The sequence below is a fragment of the Lactuca virosa genome, chromosome 1 (genome assembly GCF_052849685.1).
Source record: "Lactuca virosa cultivar CGN04683 chromosome 1, Lactuca_virosa_CGN04683_v6, whole genome shotgun sequence".
NCBI classification, from domain to species: Eukaryota; Viridiplantae; Streptophyta; class Magnoliopsida; order Asterales; family Asteraceae; genus Lactuca; species Lactuca virosa.
This window is the reverse complement of record NC_136426.1, coordinates 44277369-44294380: the sequence shown is the minus strand read 5'-3', so window position 1 is coordinate 44294380 and position 17012 is coordinate 44277369. Positions and strand designations below refer to the sequence as shown.

Below are 17012 nucleotides of genomic sequence, written 5' to 3'. Positions count from 1 at the left end.
CAACTTTCTTCTCAGCTGGTGGTTGCTCTTTTTGATAGAAGCCTCGGCCTGTCTGCCTATATTTTTCTTCCTTTTGCTTCTTGTATTCATCATATGGCAACCACTCCTTCTTTGGTTTTCTCCAGTCTTCATCAAATTTATCCCCACTAGAGTAGCAAACTTGAGCTCTTCTGTTCCTATTATCATCCAAGTGGCAGTCTTTGGTTAAGTGTGGACCATTACACCTTTCACATCCAACTCTAATGGCATGTATTGACTGGTCCATCTTTGTCATTCTCCTGTCCATAGTATCAAGCATGGCTAGTACAACATCCATTTCTTCAGAATGTCCTCCCCCAATGCCCTTAACACCTTCATTCCTTGGATTGTGGTACTCACGAGAATGCTTTGCAAACTCTTCAATTAACTCCTTGACATCACCCATATTTTTCTTTGGAAGTGGTCCTTGAGAATCAAGGAGTTGCCTTGTCATGACATTAACCCCGTCATAAAAGATAGGCACTTCTTGTTGTATATTGAGGTCGTTTTGAGGGAAATTTCTTAATAGCCCTTTATAACGTTCTCATGCCTCATAAAGTGACTCACCCGGATTTTGCTCAAAGTTGGATATTGCATTCTTGAGTTTAGATATCGTAGATGGTGGGCATAATTGTTTTAAAAACTGCTTGCGTATTTGTGCCCAAGTAGTGATTGCACCAGGTGGTAGTGCATTTAGCTAGTCTTTTGCAGCTCCATTAAAAGTGATTGGTAGCATCCTCAGCAATACTGTCTCTCTAGGAACATTTGGGACATTGAAATAGTCTGCTATGTCATTAACTTCATCCAAATGCTTGTAAGCATCCTCATGATCCTTTCCAGAAAATGGTACATCCTTGAGTGCAGTAAGGATGTGTCCTTTCAACTCAAATTTGGCAGTTGCAGGCATTGCAGGTTGTACTAGGCCATGACCAACATCATCTGTAATTCGCTTCTTGTAAGCTCCCATGGACATATCAGTAATGTTAGCCATCTCGTTTTCTGGCTCGTCTTCGGGTTTACTTTTTCCTAAATCGAATTTTGTTTCAGTTTCGTACTCAGATTCTTACGGACTAGGTATTTGATCAAAGCTCTCAACCTTGCTTTTATCCTTCGAAGATGTACTTGACTCTCCAGTGTTCTTCCCTTTCTTCTTCCCAAAAACTGACTTGAGATCCTTGAAAGGTGACTTCTTTGGTGGTTGGTCTATTCCTTCGTTCTTATCCATCTTCTTGTGAATGGACGACTCTGGATCTTCAAGTGGTGGCACCAAAGGTGTGTTGGAACCTATGGTCATGAACTACTTCAAAATAAACACAAATAAAAAAACGTAAAGCTGAACGAAAACAGAAAAACAAAGAAAAAGAAAAATGACTGGATTCACGTTGTGAGCCTATAAAGCTCATGTTGTGAGTTCAGTTCTGAACAAAAAATACTAAGCTGAAAAAAAATAACTTTTTGCAGGTTTTACCCCAGAAAATGGATCGATTAACCTAAAACAAGTAAATTAACAATTAAATAAGTCGTTCCCCGGCAACTGCACCAAAAACTTGATGCGTGCAAATAGCTACACCTAATTTTAAATTATTAACCTAACTAAATTAACTAACTAAATTGCACCTAGGCAGTGTACCTAGTCAAATTATAGAATAGTTTGGGTAAGTCGGGTGTCGATCACAGGGAACGGTTTTAACTAATTAATTTACCTACTACTAAGTTAACCTAAATTCCTAGCAAAGTATTGGTTTTTATCTAATTTTGCAAGTTTAGATGAACTTAATTCTTAACACAAATTCAATCAATAAACAAACACTTTTGTTAGCTCGAATCCACTTTCCCTCAATGGTTTATAAATTAATTATGACTACTCTTGTTGGTTACCAATTAAAACATTATTAGCAATTCAGTTCTAAATTTACTAATATAAACTAATTCATGTAGATCTTTGCATGTTCACACATAATTTAACACATAATCAATTGTTGAATAATATTGGAGCTATGTAAGATTGGGTTGACAAACACAAATTATGGTCATAACATGAGTTCTCTAGCACAGCCAAATTTAATAATTTAATTACTTTTCTAAGATTGGTTCGATCTTAGCTTTAATAACCTAATGTTCATTAGATTACTAGGTATTCAAATTCATGCAGATTAATGGTCATTAACTACACAGAATACGACATTAAAGCAATCTAATATCAAATGAAGCATGCTAGGCGTAATTAATCAAACACAAGTCATAACCAACAAGTAAAGTCTAAACTAATATATTAAAAACATGTGTTCCAGCTTCATCTCGCTAACAGAAGCAGCTAGATTTAGCTGGACATTCTAACAAATAAACACAAACAATCCATAGTAAAAAACATATTAAAAGTACCAAACTAAATATCGAATTATGACTTCTTCTTCCTCCTTGGTGTTAAGAACAATTCACATGCCTTATTTTTCTGTGATTTTCGACTTCTGGAACTTCTCCAAGCCAGCCAACCTCTCCCAATCGTAGGGATCAAGTCCTATTTATACTTTCTGAATTATCCGTACTCACGCCGTAAGCTTATGTGTCTCACGTTGTGAGAGCGTAAGTATCCGTGTTTTACAAGGATTCCTCTACTCGATGCTTATCTTCTGGAATGTCCCAACTCACGTCGTGAGCCTTCAATACTCATGTCGTGAGAGCGTAATTTCTGCTGGATTTTTATCTTTTAAGTCTTCATCCTCAAAAATTCCATTCTTTGACGCTTTTAGTCCATTTTCTTCAAAATGTCTTCTATTTGGTTGCAAAATACATTTTAACCTTATAAGTATCATTATTCCTTGCAAATAACCAAAATATTAATAAAAATGTACTTAAATATTGCCTAAAAATATGTATAAATATGGCAATATCACCCTTACAGATTTAATATTCGCTACTGGTGAGAAGGTCTCATCATAGTCAACTCCGGGAGTTTGAGTAAAGCCCTTCGCAACCAGTCGCGCCTTATACATGGGTACTTTCCCATCCATGTCGGTCTTCTTCTTGAAGATCCATTTGCATCCGACCATCTTATGACCTGTCACATTGTCAACCAAGTTCCAAACTTGATTGTCATACATGGACTGAATCTCGCTGTCTATAGCCTCTTTCCATTTTGCAGACTCCGGGCCTGCCATGGCTTCCTTGTAGTTGTTAGGTTCATCCAAATTTATTAGCGTACTATCACTGATAAACTTATCACCTTCAGTTGTTATATGGAAACCATACAACACAGGTGGAACACTAACTCTACAGGAACGTCTAAGAGGTAGGGACTCGTCAATTGGTTCAACAGGAGTTTCCTCCTCGGGTTGAGCGCCAGTCTTAGAGGTTCCTTCATCGCTTGATTCTTGAAGCTCTTCAAGATCAATTTGCCTCCCACTGTCCTCTTGACATATGAGTTCTCGCCCTCGGAAAATTTCGCACCCCCAAACCAGAACGGAAGAAACGTTCGGGGGCGGAGGACTTTAAGTAAGTATCACAACACATGTAACATAGTAATCAAAATACAAACAACCATTGCATTAATAAGTATAAGTTTTACATAAGCGTTTAAACATTACATATTCAAACACTGAAGTAGGTACAGGAGAAGACAAGAGTCGCGGTATGGTACTAGGTCGTCTTCTCAAAAGCTTCGGGAGTGTACCTGTCTACTGGATTCCTGAGAATACAAGTTATTTGGAAAGAGTAGATCAGCATTTAAGCTGGTGAGTTCATAAGTATTTTAGTTCTGTTAAGTATACCCTAAGTTCTTTGAATAAGTTCATTGGTTTCTCCAGGAAATCCTATATTTCCTGAGGTGCTAGATTGATAACCTCAATAGTTTCCCTCTATAATTACTTAGTTTATACTGATTATACATAACACAATATCGAATGGACAGTCAATTGGGTGCATCTGCCCTAAGCCCACAACCAAACAAGGAACAGGAAGTAAGGCGGAAGTCACACATTTCACTGTTAATCAGATATTACTTATGTATAACTATGATGTAATAACTAAGGAATTATAGAATTAACCACTAAAGGTCTTTTATGTTATACTAGTTTACGGAGATTGAGTGACTAAGTTCCATCGGATAAGTGGTTTAATCCATAAACCGTTCTCTTTGTATTACTGTTTTGTATTTGTATTCCTTTATGAAGACTTGAAAATGAGAGTGTGCCTCGCTCCACCAGGTGTTAATGAAAACTGTATTAAACCATTGTATTTTTGTATTCTATAAACTGGTACTTTGAAGGTGTACTTTCGTGTATTTGTTTATACACTAACATATTGTTAATACCTTTTTAATGAGTAGTTTTTATTATAACCATACTATGACGGATGGCCTGAAACAAACGCTTTGTGCGCGTTTAAACTGGTGATAACAATTGTCACTCATTGGCGTGTATGTCGGACTGTAGCTAGCAGCCTGAGTGCGGGGTTGTCAATCCCGATATAGATCTACACACACTTGTTTCGATCCCCGGCTGGAGATTCTGGTTATAATTTCAGGACTTTCCTATGTTGTCTAAAATGAATTAAACAACCTAAATATAGAGTCTCATAAAAAGCATATTAAACGTTACATGTATATTAGTTTTGAAAACCCAATCATTCTGAAATAATGATTGACAGTATATTCTTAGTTTTCCAAACATGTATTTGATAAGTGTAAACCCTTGATTTGTTTTGAATCAAAACCCTGGTTTCTTGTAAAACAGTGTATTCTAGTATACTTGAATTATGAATTATTACCTCGTGTTTGCTAACTCGGGTACTCTGTATAGTACCTTTGCTAATGCAAACCCGACAGAATGTATTATTACCTCGTGTTTGCTAACTCGGGTACTCTGTATAGTACCTTTGCTAATGCAAACCCGACATTACCACGTGTTTGCTAACCCTGGTACTCTGTATAGTACCTTTGTTAATGCAAACTAGGTATGATGTATCTTTACTTATTTAATATGTTGTTTTTATATTTAAGGTATTATACATATCTTGGTATAGTTGAATGTACTTTGATAATTTCCTTGGAAAGTATACAGTCATGAATCATACTTGTATATTTAGTTTTGAATCATAAATTATACCTATTATAATTTATATGTTCTATCTGATTAGCATGAATTCTCATGGAATATCACCTTTGCTCAGCCTGATACAAAGGTAATGATACTAAAAGGAGTAACCTTTTAGACTAATATATGTATAATATATATATAATTAAGAAGGAAACGACCTTCGGACAAATAATACAACCCTAATTCCACATCCAAACAAGGAAAAGGATATAGGATAATTCATTAGTCCTAAGCCCTTCAAATCTTATTTATATATTTATACATATATAAATATGATTTTGGCATTTATACTTTGAAATAGCTTATAAAACATTTTTCAAAGAATTTAACGGAGTTTTTACATGACTTTAAAGATTTAACATGGCTTCACGTTATTTTGAAAGTATTTGGTAATTCTTAAAAGCATACGGAAATTCTTTGTGTGATTATTATCACATACAGTTATTAACACAATTTAATATTGTGTTAAACTTGTATTCCCCCCCTAAAAAGTATTTAAAAACCATTGAAAAGGTAAATTATAGGGGTATGAACTCACTTTGATAAGCGGTGATTCGGGCAGCGTTTCGTTTCCCGTAAAGAGTTTATTTAACGAGAAACCGGCTCAAATCGGGCAGAGTTTCGACAGGAGAGAGGATGACTTCTCGAGAATTCCGGGGATCCGGGGCTTGCTTCGGGCTTTCGACGTGATACCGGGGCCTTGGGGGTTGTTTGTGAAGTTATGGAAGTGAGAGGAGTGAAAAAGAGCCAAAAATGGGGTGAAAAACCCTTCCATCCGAGAAGGCTCGCACCCTTTATATAGGGGTGCGAGGGTTCGGCCGAAGGGGGACAGGTGGCGAGGCGAGGGTGGGTCAGCAACCACGCGTCGGTCAGCAGCGGAATTCTCGGTTTGCACGTGATGATGACGTGTCCGAAGGGTGACATGTGAAATTTCTCGTTTATCCACAAATTCTCGATTTTCGTGCCAAAAACTTGCGAAATTCATAACTTTCGCATACGAGCTCCGTTTTTGACGTTCTTTATATGCACGTGTAGGTAAAATTATACTGTACAACTTTCGTTTAGACTTCGTCGGCTGATTTTGACTTTATTTTTAATATTATTATTTTAAACAGACCGGGATGGGAATCCGTTAATAATTCATAACTTCTTCATCCGACGTCCGTTTTCGTCTGTCTTTTTACCGTTGTGCTACTTTTGACGAGACTTTCGATTCTCGTTTAAGTTGCGTCGGCTAAATATCGATCGATTTATATTTCGAATTTTTAGCTGTTTACTGCTAAACCGAAACTTCGAAAAATCATAACTTCCTCATACGAAGTCAGATTTTGACGTTCTTTTTATGAACGTTCTCGGTTTAACATATTCTACAAGTTTCATTTAGATTGTTAAGGATAAAAAGCCTTTTATCGAAAATTCACTTTTTACACTGAATAGTGTTTTGCCGGTTTTGACGCGGATTTTCGATTGGTCATAACTTCTTCGTTATAACTCGGATTTCAGTGTTCTTTATGTTTTTGGAAACCTTGTTACAAACTCTACCACTTGGTTCATCCCAATTAAGATTATTGATCAATTTATTTTTGACCAAAATTTGACTGGTGTCACAGAAAACCCCTCTCCTCGCAACAAAGACAACATTGTCACTCGGTCTATAAAAGAGATATCCAAAGACCTTCTACGGATATCCGAAGAAAATACATCGCTCACTACGAGGTTCGAGCTTGTCGTGAGTCTCTCATCTTACGAAAGCCTCACAACCCCAAACCTTGATGTGTGCCAACGAGGGAACTTTCCCTGTCCACATCTCGTGAGGTGTTTTGGCAACCTTCTTAGTTGGGACTAGATTAAGGATATGAGCGGAAATATCTAAGGCATACCCCCAGAATGAGATAGGTAACGAAGCTCGAATCATCATGGAACGAACCATGTCCAACAAGGTTCGATTGCGCCTCTCAGCCACACCATTCAACTGCGGTGTCCTAGGCGACATCAATTGCGAAACAATTCTGCATTCCGTGAGGTAGTCGTGGAATTCAATACTAAGGTACTCACCACCTCGATCGGATTGGAGCATTTTAATTTTCCTGCCCAGCTGATTCTCCACTTCTTGCTTAAACTCTTTGAACTTTTCAAAAAGTTTCTGACTTGTGCTTGATTAAGTAGATATACCCATATCTGCAATAATCATCGGTAAAAGTCACATAGAAGCGGTTTGCATCCCTTGTGGTGGATCTAAAAGTTCCACATACATCCGTATGTATGAGATCCAATAAACCCTCACCCCTTTCACAAGTACCAGTGAAGGGTGACTTGGTCATCTTTCCAAGTAAACAAGACCCGCACGTGTCATCGTCTCTAAGGTCGAATGACTCCGACACTCCATCCTTTTGGAGTTGGACTATGCGTTTCTTGTTGACATGTCCAAGACGACAATGCCACAAGCATGCTTTGTCCAAACCTTTGGACGAATCGATGTGCAACATATTATTTCCTAAGTTATCAACAACATTCACAGTTTCATATACTCCAATACAAGGCAATGCTTCAAAATAGAAAGTACCATTAAAGAAAGCATTAATAGAACCAATTTCATTATTAAACGAAAATCTAAAACCTTGTCTGTATAAACCATGAAAATAAATTGTAACAACCCAAAAATCAGGGGTAAAAATTTCATTTTTAATATAACCCAAACATAGATATCATTTATTCCAATCATTCCAAAACATTGTTAATTAAAAACATTTATCAGAATTCATCCCAAAATCATTCAACGCGGAAAACATGGGTGCATGCACTGCGATATCAGCTGTAACAGCTAATCACATAATCCACATAATCACATAATCCACATAATCACATAATCCCATATCAGCTGTAACAGCTACATCAACCATATCAATCACACAAGCCATGCATACAAACAAATAAGAAAGCCATGGAAACCCTCCAGGGTCTTACTCCGGGTGCCATGGGAACCCCCACATGGTCTTAGCCCACTGTCATATCAACCATACATATAAGGATGCTCTGGAAACCCTCCGGGGTCTTACTCCGGGTGCCATGGGAACCCCCACATGGTCTTAGCCCAATGCCATGGAAACCCTCGCATGGTCTTGGCTAAGGATGCCATGGAAACCCTCCAAGGTCTTACACCCTAGTGCCTTGGGAACCCCCCGAGGTCTTCCCTGCAAGCATCATAAAGACAACTAGCATATCACATACCACATAATCAACTAGCGTACCACATAACACGAAATCAACTAGCATATCACATAATGCATAACGGGTCGGCCTTGGTGCCTTAGACCTATTGGTATGGTGAGGAGACTCACCGCGCATTGCAGACGCTTCCTGCATGAATTCCTTAGCTGCTGCCCCGCCAGCTTCCCGAGCTGTCACTACCAATCAATATACCCAATTAGCAATTGGGTCCCATACCATAATCCTTAATTCATGCATGGGGTAAAATTACCATGGCCCAGTATGATCCAAAACTAAGGCCCAAACCAAAACAAAAGCCCAACATAATAATGTCCATAAAACCATCAATGGCCCAATTTTCCAAATTGGGCCTGAACCTTTCTAATGGACCTTATTCTAAATTCCAATATTCTCCTTAGTCAATAATCCTGACCCCAATTGGCCTACGAAGGCCAACAACAACCTAATCCAAGAATTGGCCCAAACCGAGGCCCACAATGCGAAGTCCATATCTATATTGGGCCACGAGGCCCTATAGGCCCAACCATTCCTATATCGGCCCAAAGTTACATTCAGGCCTAATAATTAGCAAATCCAGGCCCACAACCATTAGGGCCCAAAGGTCCAAAGTCCACAAAGGCCCAAGTCTTCCTGAGAGCGTACGCCCAACGTACCTCTTTTGTATGCTTAGCGTACTGGGCAAAAGGGTTGTACGCGCAGCGTACAAACGGCTGATGCACAAAATCCATTAAGTGCTTAATGCTTCAAACCAAGGGACCAAATTACAGATCTGAGCTCTACCTAACGTCTTAATCCATAAAGTCACTGACTTGGTGACTTTGCAAGCCCCAAACAAACCCAAACTCCAAAAATGGCATTCTACTTCCATAAAAGTGACCATAACTCTTGCATGAAGCCATTAGGACCTTCAAGATGACAACTTTCTGTCTTAGGGACTCAAATAGCATCAAGGGTGGCAACCCCAAGTCTAAAAATCGAATTTCAACCATAAAGCTTCATCCTTGGGACCAAAACCATAACCAAAAACCACTAGCTAGATCTACATGAAAGATTTGTCAAGGTTGAGACTTTATACCTCCAAAAGCTTGCAAAGTTGATGAAGGTTCTGGATCTAGAAGCTTGACTCCAACCATAGCTTGATCACCAAGTTCCTTCTTCTTCAAGGTCCAAACATAACAATTCATAACCCAACTAGATCCACATGAGAAAGCCACCAAGATCCAAACTTTATACTTTCTGGAGTTAGATCAATATGATTAGGGATTGGATCCACAAGCTTCAAGCTAAGCAATGCTTCCTCAAGGAACTCCTTCATCCATAATAAGCACCCAAAAACCCACTAAATCACCAAAAAGCTAAAGAATCACTCAAATGGAGGCTAATGGTCGATTTCTAGGGTTTAGAGGGATGGAGGCTGAAGATATTAGGGTTAGGTTATGAGATAAGGGGCTTAAATAGGGTCCAAGACCCTAAAATAGGGTCCTGGTCTGACTGGAGTACGCCCGGCGTACTCCTGGGAACCTTCGCGACCATCCTGGTCAGTACGCCCAGCGTAATCCAAGGTACGCCCAGCGTACTGCCTTCTTCACTAGTACGCCTCGCGTACGCCTTGTGTATGCCCCGTGTACTCGGCTAAGCCTGAAAACCATGAAACTTCCGAAGGCCATAACTTCTTCGTTATAAGCCCGATTCCGGCGATCCTTATATCCACAGAAAGGCGACGAGAAGCCCTACACTTCTAACAACTCAAACTTTTCTGAAGACCTTCCGAACAAAAATCCATTTTCCACAAAAGCCCGAACTACCACTTTACCGAAATACCCCTAGGCTTCCAGAACACGAACTGAACACCCGGATCACTTCTAATACATCACCCGCACCCAAATGGGTCTAGATCTTACCTTCCTACGAGCCATAATCCTTACAATAACCGACCTTCGAGCCACAACCTCAGACTAGGAGTTAATTCGGAACAGAGCGTTACAACTCTCCCCCGCTTAAATTAGATTTCGTCCTCGAAATCATGCATCACCTTCCCCGACATACCAGACAACCGGAGCAACACCGCCACAAACCCGTGAATACTGCAGCCTACCCAAGCCAACTGAAATCAATCCTCATAGGGTTCTAGAACACAGAGATGAACGAATTCCTTGCAACCTTATCACATCTGCTCCATCTGAAATCTTAAGTTTCGAGATGGTCTGTCTCCCTGACAGACTGCCCACATCGAATCATCATCGAACTGATTTCACAAGGAACCAGTCTAGATAGAATACTCCCCACTCGAAATACCTTGAGGCTTCCAAAAGGACAAAATCATTAGTCAACTGCGGCTGCCGAATAACAAGCAATTCCACGCACGGACCCCAAATCACTGAAATCATTCCTACTCCCCTTGCTGCCACATGGCTGCTTTCCTGAAGGACAACCAGGGACCTCCCTGGTCCCAACCTGTCTGCCAACTGTCCGGAACAGCGGACACCTACCCGATCGTTGAGCCAAAAACACACGTGGCAGTCCCTTGCGACCTCCAAAGGATACATCGTCTAGCCATAACCGCCCTATCTCCTTCAATCCGTTTGATCCATCCGATCGTGATAGGCTGACAACCTGACACCACTGAATCTGACGCAAAAAGGTGAATACCACCAGAATAACTATAGTCTTACATCATACCCGGTCTCCTTCAACCTACCGTTTCCTGATCCCGACATGTCGTGGCTCCATTCCGGATAGAGTCACCCGAGACACATCACAATGGCTTAAACTACCATCAAAGCAACCCGTTCATCACCCTAAAATTTTGCCTTCGATGCCCTTAGCATATAGATGCCCCACAACCCATCTCACTGAAACAAAATCCTGCACGAATTCCGGTTCGAGTCCCTATCCAAATCCGAATTATTACTCTACTCCTATCCAAAGATCCTCAAATCGGCATTTGCACAATGTACCATTACTTCCCGTCATCCTTTACTCGACCAATTAATAAATACCCTAGCCGATTCCCTAAGACTACCAGTCTCGCACCCGGTCCAACCACCATGTTCTTATGAGATCCAAAATCAGGGCTACCCAGCCGTAGCCCTACTGAGACATGCACTAATCATCCACATGATCCGGTATCTCAAGATCCAACCCTTGGCTCAGCAGTCTTTACTGGTTCCATCATGAATTCCCATAACCATCCGGGCTCGCCCTCGGATAACTGATCGGTCAATCACCCCTGATCCTGATGTTGAGTAAGCTGTGGCTCCCCCACAACCTTGCGAACTAGCCTACCCTAGTCTGTATCATCTGAAAGAATCTGTGAAAGCTACGTCACCCCCGCAGTCTTACAACACTCTCTACTACTAGTGAATGCTACGGCTCCCCCGCAGTCTTACAACACTATACCCTAACTGACCATTAGTGAATGCTACAGCTCCCCCATAGTCTTACATCACTTTCACCCTTGCTTCTGACCTGGATACTTGGACGATTCTCCCCCACTTAGATTCAACTAAGTCCGCTCGGCACACAAAAATTAAAGGATTCCCAATCCTCATTACGTTCCAATGTTCGCCTTGCTGACGGTCGGTGCTTACCAAAGCTAGCACGCCAAAAATATCCCTGTCCAAACAGCACACTTCCTGAAATCCAGCTAACACTTCTTGTATCCCAACAACATCAATGACTTCAAACGCTTGAAGGTGATGTCACGCTCAGACCTCAGACTCCAACGAACGAATAGTCCAACCAAATCCTCAGCGACAACTCTCTCTTCCCTCGGCAATCCCGATGGCTCTTCCAAACATAAATACTAAGGCTACTGAAAACTAGTCATAACTCCCTCGCTCAAGCCCTTGAACCAATTTTGAAATTGACTGGAGCAGGTGCGCTCACCGCTCCTCCCTAATCGTCAGATAGTCGACCTCCTTATCGTCCACCTAAACACAACATATAACGGCTTGCTCCCTAAGGGCAATCCTTGAAACGTGACCAAAGTTGTTACACTCGTAGCAACCCGAATCACTGAACAGATTCCGACGACGACTCGGAGAAATCACGGTGCATGCGGAATCCGCTCTGTGAGATACATCCTTCTAAAGATATCTCAAAGATTCCTCGACGTGCTGAATGACATCTGAAAACCCTTGCTAACCCAAACAATAGCATAAAACCGACCTGAGATCCAACTTATCACAATTCCCAAGCGATACAAATACCCGATATCCACCGGAAATGGTCGAAGATAGAATATCCACAAACATCTGGATGGATCCTGACCACCTCCTCCTGGGTCACCTCGACCACCCTGAGAACATGATGAAACACTTCATTTTGATTCCAATGACAATCCAAACCCTTGGAACGAAACTCCGTCGTGTATTTTCTGGAAGTGTTGCACTGGATCCGACCCTGTTGGCCTCTCAAAGGCTGGTCCAAACTCTTGGGTCTCCGCCCAAGACCCTCTAATAAATTTCACCTGACTTGAACCTCTCTCCTTAAGGTACTCCTAATCAATCTTTCGTCCTCGGCTCTGAGATCCATATCATTCAGGGTCTCCCACCCTGACACACTCGCCAGCTCAAACGCCAACGGCTGAACTACAGAAGTTGGAGCAACCTCTGCTCTAAACCAGCTATAAACTATTCCCATACATAGTTTCAAATCCCAAAGCGCAATAAGTCACACAATCAACCCTTGCCGCCTAATACAAGAGATCCAAGGCGAACTCAAAATCTTGGCAATCATTCCGCTAACTGGCTCATCACCGGAGCCGAGACCAAACCTTGGTCCTTCCCCTTGCGTGTTCATCCGCATTCTGCATAACAGCTATCCCCACAGTCCAATCATAACCAAGAGTTCTCCTTCCAAGGCTTCTTAGATTCTCCAAGACTTTTCCCGATTCGAGTATGGATCATGTGCTTTCAGTAGTACGGGCCCAATACTACCTTCCACACCTATTCATACTTTCCTCCGGAATCATCCTGAATCCCCTAAGTCACCTACTCCCATGATGTACCAAATGTCTGCAAAACAGTAGCACAATATCCACCGAAGCACCTCCTAGGCTCCCCCCTAGGTTCCCAACCTACCTAGTCCTCAGCTGCTGAAAGATTCCCAGTAATGTCAACTAGCTACCTTATGATTATAGCCACATGTAGCAGAGATCAGATAATCCTTCAAGTAAAAGACTCAATCCTAGAACGGTTAGACTCAAACAAGAGCTGTGCAATAGGGCCAAATCCATCACTCTGAGATTATCCAACCTGTGCCACATGTGACCTAGCATATTCACTTAGTAGCTAGCTCGCATTGCTAGAAGTCCCACAAAGCACAAAGCAAGCAGCATTCAGACAACGGAAAACTAACCACATACTCCAAACAAACAATTCTACCTATACATACAATTCGCAATCAGGTAACTCAAGTCACTAATCTCATCCTGGGCTTACCCTAGGGTAATCCCCGATCCACAAACTATCATAGAACATTCGACCCATAAACCACGATCCATGCTGTCCACCTCCACCCTCGCTGCCGGCTGCCTTATGCATGCAAATTGTACACAGAACAGGATCCAATAGACTGTCGAATAATAGACTCTACCCTAGGACCACAACCAAACAAGGAACAGGAAATAAGGCCAAATCTATTATTCTAAGGCTATAAGATCCTAACCGTATACAATTTTAAAAGCATACACATAGCAGTTACTAATACCAATAATCATTCTCATTCTAGCATGGCATCAAATATTCCCAAGGCTACAAGCATCACATATCATGCATATCTATTGTTGACTACTCAGCACTAGCATGCAAGTCTACCAGCTCATACAACATATAAAGGCATCTCCCCTATCCCTAACTAGCATGCGATTCTCATATTCATAAATCAATTCATAACATATAACATATATGGGTATTCTGGGGAAACTTACTTGAGCTCGGCTGATTGCATGCACCACACCCTTTCTTGTCTTAGAAATTCTTTACTTAAAAAAACATTTTTCTTTTGAAAACTTTACAGATCCTCAGTTTGAGTTCAGACTCACCCGAAAGTATGTCCGGATCCCTCAAACAAAGGCTCTGATACCAACTTGTAACGACCCAAAAATCAGGGGTAAAAATTTCATTTTTTATATAACCCAGACATAGATATCATTTATTCCAATCATTCCAAAACATTGTTAATTAAAAACATTTATCAGAGTTCATCCCAAAATCATTTAACGCGGAAAACATGGGTGCATGCACTACGATCAATCCGAGCTCTTCTTTTCCAAACGATGATACCTGAAACCAATAAACAAAAATGTAAGCACGAAGCTTAGTGAGTTCCCCAGAGCATACCCCACATAATCCACATAATCACATAATCCATATCAGCTGTAACAGCTACATCAACCATATCATTCACACAAGTCATGCATACAAACAAATAAGGATGCCCTGGAAACCCTCCAGGGTCTTACTCCGAGTGCCATGGGAACCCCCACATGGTCTTAGCCCACTGTCATATCAACCATACGTATAAGGATGCCCTAGAAACCCTCCGGGGTCTTACTCCGGGTGCCATGGGAACCCCCACATGGTCTTAGCCCAATTCCATGGAAACCCTCGCATGGTCTTGACTAAGGATGCCATGGAAACCCTCCAAGGTCTTACACCCTAGTGCCTCGGGAACCCCCCGAGGTCTTCCCTGCAAGCATCACAAAGACAACTAGCATATCACATACCACAAAATCAACTAGCGTACCACATAACACAAAATCAAGTAGCATATCACATAATGCATAATTGGCCGGCCTTGGTGCCTTAGACCCATTGGTATGGTGAGGAGACTCACCTCGCATTACAGAAGCTTCTCGCATGAATTCCTTAGCTGCTGCCCCGCCAGCTTCCCGAGCTGTCACTACCAATCAATATACCCAATTAGCAATTGGGTCCCATACCATAATCCTTAATCCATGCATGGGGTAAAATTACCATTCTACCCATGGACCAGTATGATCCAAAACTGAGGCCCAAACCAAAACAAAAGCCCAACACAATAATGTCCATAAAACCATCAATGGCCCAATTTTCCAAATTGGGCCCGAACGTTTCTAATGGACCTTATTCTAAAGTCCAATATTCTCCTTAGTCAATACTCGTGACCCCAATTGGCCCACGAAGGCCCACAACAACCTAATCCAAGAATTGGCCCAAACCGAGGCCCACAATGCGAAGTCCATATCTATATTGGGCCACGAGTCCCTATAGGCCCAACCATTCCCATATCGGCCCAAAGATACATTCAGGCCTAATAATCAGCAAATCCAGGCCCACAACCATTAGGGCCCAAAGGTCCAAAGTCCACAAAGGCCCAAATCTTTCTGAGAGCGTACGCCCAGCGTACCTCTTTTGTACGCTTAGCGTACTGGGCAAAAGGGATGTATGCGCAGCGTACTACATTGTACGCCCGTCGTACAAACGGTTGATGCACAAAATCCATTAAGTTCTTAATGCTTCAAACCAAGGGACCAAATTACATATCTGAGCTCTACCTAACGTCTTAATCCATAAAGTCACTGACTTGGTGACTTTGCATTCCCCAAACAAACCCAAACTCCAAAAATGGCATTCTACTTCCATAAAAGTGACCATAACTCTTGCATGAACCCATTAGGACCTTCAAGATGACAACTTTCTGTCTTAGGGACTCAAATAGTATCAAGGGTGGCAACCCTAAGTCTAAGAATCGAATTTCAACCATAAAGCTTCATCCTTGGGACCAAAACCATAACCAAAAACCACTAGCTAGATCTACATGAAAGATTTGTCAAGGTTGAGACTTTATACCTCCAAAAGCTTGCAAAGTTGATGAAGGTTCTGGATCTAGAAGCTTGACTCCAACCATAGCTTGATCACCAAATTCCTTCTTCTTTAAGGTCCAAACATAACAAGTCATAACCCAACTAGATCCACATGAGAAAGCCACCGAGATCCAAACTTTATACTTTCTGGAGTTAGATCAATATGATTAGGGCTTGGATCCACAAGCTTCAAGCCAAGCAATGCTTCCTCAAGGAACTCCTTCTTCCACAATAAGCACCCAAAAACCCACTAAATCATAAAAAAGCTCAAGAATCACTCAAATGGAGGCTAAGGGTCGATTTCTAGGGTTTAGAGGGATGGAGGCTGAAGATATTAGGGTTAGGTTATGAGATAAGGGGCTTAAATAGGGTTCTGATCTGACTGGAGTACGCCCATCATACATATGGTACGCCCAACGTACTCCTGGGAACCTTCGCGACCATCCTGGTCAGTACGCCCAGCGTACTGCCTTCTTCACTAGTACGCCCCGCATACGCTTTGTGTACGCCCTGTGTACTTGGCTAAGCCTGAAAACCACGAAACTTCCGAAGGCCATAACTTATTCGTTATAGGCCCGATTCCGGCGATCCTTATATCCACGGAAAGGTGATGAGAAGCCCTACAATTCTAACAACTCAAACTTTTCTTAAGACCTTCCAAAAAAAATCCATTTTCCACAAAAGCCCGAACTACCACTTTACCGAAATACCCCTCGGCTTCCAGAACACGAACCGAACACCCGTATCACTTCTAATACATCACCCGCACCAAAATGGGTCTAGATATTACCTTCCCACGAGCCATAATCCTTACAATGACCGAC

At 41.5% G+C, this 17012-nt stretch overlaps 1 non-coding gene across 1 annotated transcript; it reads left to right on the top strand.

Annotated features, from left to right (window-relative positions):
* The first annotated feature begins 518 nt into the window (after positions 1-518).
* LOC145151680 (small nucleolar RNA R71) lies at positions 519-625 on the top strand. The gene has a single exon (XR_013732242.1). It is a non-coding gene; the product is annotated as a small nucleolar RNA R71 (small nucleolar RNA).
* The last annotated feature ends 16387 nt before the right edge of the window (positions 626-17012 follow it).